We start from the raw sequence: 2,618 nt of genomic DNA on the forward strand, positions 1-2,618 counted from the left end.
GTATTTATTCTTCTAATCAATTCACCCATGAAAGACTGCTATATAGTAAGAGCCTTTTATATGCTGGTGACCTATAGGTCTAATCCGATTATTTTAATGTTTGTATATGTGGATCGCGATCTCCCTTCTTCCGGGAATGTTGCGTCACTTCCGCCCGGTTGCACCGTGAGGGCAGTAAGGGAAGCCTTCTTCCTTGTAAGGTACATCACTTCCGCCCGGTTGGGTCGCTCAACCCATATGCTACCATCTTCATGGGGGCAGCCCTACTCCTTCAGTGAGGGCTGCATCACTTCTGCCCGGCTGAGCTGCTCCACTTGTATGCTGACATCTTCGTGCTCATAACATGGCCGTAAGTCATAATCATAAAATAGTCTACTAAGCATACATTGTACATACATGGATATGGACCGTGCACTAAATTATAATAAATAAATATATCAGATCTAGGTGACAATATGAAAAACAAGGATGTAAAGACATCTATGCATGATATCCATGTGAAATATATAATAATAATCTAATGCAACAACACAATATGTTCTGATGTCTGAATTTCTTCCATATTCAATTCAATTAAAAAATGGAAACCCCAAGGTTTTTCTCCATGTATCCTTTCATGTCTTGTGTGACTTCACAGTTCACCTTTGGCTTATATCTGATGATATCTACAGCACCTGGTATTCGCAGGAGGTCTCCCATTGAAGTACTGACCAGACCCAGACATACTTAGTTTACAAGATCAGACGAGATTGGGCATTAACACCCTGCTATGGCTGTAGATACCAATATTCAGCATATGCCTCAATCCTCATGTGGCACAGAAAGGGGGCTATCTCATAGCTCTCGTTAAAACCATTGGGGGCCAAGGTGTTTAATTCGAAAATCCAGTACATTGCCCTTTTATATAATTTGTTGCCCTGGTCATCACCTCTTTCACCTAGGGTGACCTGTTCTATGGCTTTAAAAGTTAGGTCTTCTGGATTTGACCCATGTTTAATGTTAAAATGTCTAGAGACTACATGTTCTTCGACTTTATTCTTAATATTCTGGATATGTCCAAATAAATAATTGACGTGGAGTTACAGTTCATGTATTATTTAATCTGGAATTTTCTTGAGTCATTGAAATTCTTAAAAAAAATTCTGAGGATGTACATATTTACAGATATTGCAGTGCCCGCACTTATAGCAACCTAAGCATCTTGGTAAAATGTCACTTCTTGAGGGTCTGTGCTTTTTAACTTGCTAGGTGCTAAAGTGTTCTTAAGGTTCTTTGCTTTCCTAAAAAAGACTTTAGGTTAAGGAGGAAGTATCTCTTTTAGTATAGGGTCCATTAAAAGGATGCTCCAGTGCTTTTGTAGGGATTTTTTAATTACAGTTTTATGTCCATTATAGGTGGTGGTGAAGGGGACTCTATCCTTTTGTCAACTGGCTTTAGTTTTATATTTTAATAGGTCTCTCCTCTCTAGAGTTCTTGTTTTCATCGCCGCTTCTGACAGGAGCTCTGCTGGGTAGTCTTTTGCCAGAAATATCTCCGTGAACTGGTGAATTTGATCCTCACATGCTTCTTCTGTGGTGCAATTGCGTTTGATTCTATGGAATTGGTAAAATACAAAATGTTCTTTTGCCATTTTTTCAAATGCCCACTCTTATAATGCAGGTAACTATTCGTGTCGACGTCCTTGATGTAATTTTTAGTTGAAATCTTGTCTTCCTTGCCAATAAAATCAGATCTAAAAACTCCACTGATGATGTACTAAAATGGGAGGTGAATTTCAAATTCATATTGTTGTTACCAATGCGTATTAAAAATTGTTTAAAAGTTTCTTCAGATCCTTCCCATATTAGTAGAATGTCATCTATATAACTTTTGTATAGTATTACATTCTTTGCAAATTGATTATTCTCATATTTATAGTTCTTTGCAAAACTGGGGGCAAAAATAGTACCCATCACTGTTCGGCATATTTGGCGGTAAAATTAATTAAAACATTTAAAATAATAATGATTCAATATAATAGCCATAAGACCACATAAAAAATCCCTGTGTATAGCAGTGATGGATCCATCCAATTCTAAAAACTCTCTGCATGCAATTATGCCTTGATCATGTTCAATTCAAGTGTAAAGTGCTTGCATATCAATTGTTGCCCATCCATATGATTCTTGACACTGGACCTCCTGTAAAAATTGTAACACACTCGATTCCACATATTTCCGTAGAAAGATATCTACATACTCTGATAGACTCAAGATCAAAGAGTCAATACCTGCCACTATAGATCTCCCTGGCGGTTCGGTCATGGACTTATGGATTTTTGTGAGGAAGTAGAATATGGGGGTAGTGGGATTAGTTTTCATCAAATATTGAAACTCATCTTTGGTTAAGATTCCACTATGTAAACTAAATACTAGTAATGTCCTGAGCTCCTCTGTGTATTCCTCCAGGGGATCATTTACCAGTTTCACATAGGACTCTGTATCACTTAAGAGCCTGTTGGCTTCTTTTAAGTAATATGAATGGTCCATTATTACGAATACCCCCCCTTTATAAGCCTGTTTTAAAACCAGTTCTTTTGCTCCCTGACCTATCAGGGAGCATGGCCGCAGTGACGTACC

At 37.9% G+C, this 2,618-nt stretch overlaps 1 pseudogene; it reads right to left on the reverse strand.

Moving 5' to 3' along the window:
• Positions 1 to 662: 662 nt before the first annotated feature.
• On the reverse strand, positions 663 to 781 carry LOC148508141 (5S ribosomal RNA; annotated as a pseudogene).
• Positions 782 to 2,618: the final 1,837 nt, after the last annotated feature.

Source organism: Taudactylus pleione, unplaced genomic scaffold (assembly GCF_031769625.1).
Source record: "Taudactylus pleione unplaced genomic scaffold, aTauple2 ptg000376l, whole genome shotgun sequence".
NCBI lineage: Eukaryota > Metazoa > Chordata > Amphibia > Anura > Myobatrachidae > Taudactylus > Taudactylus pleione.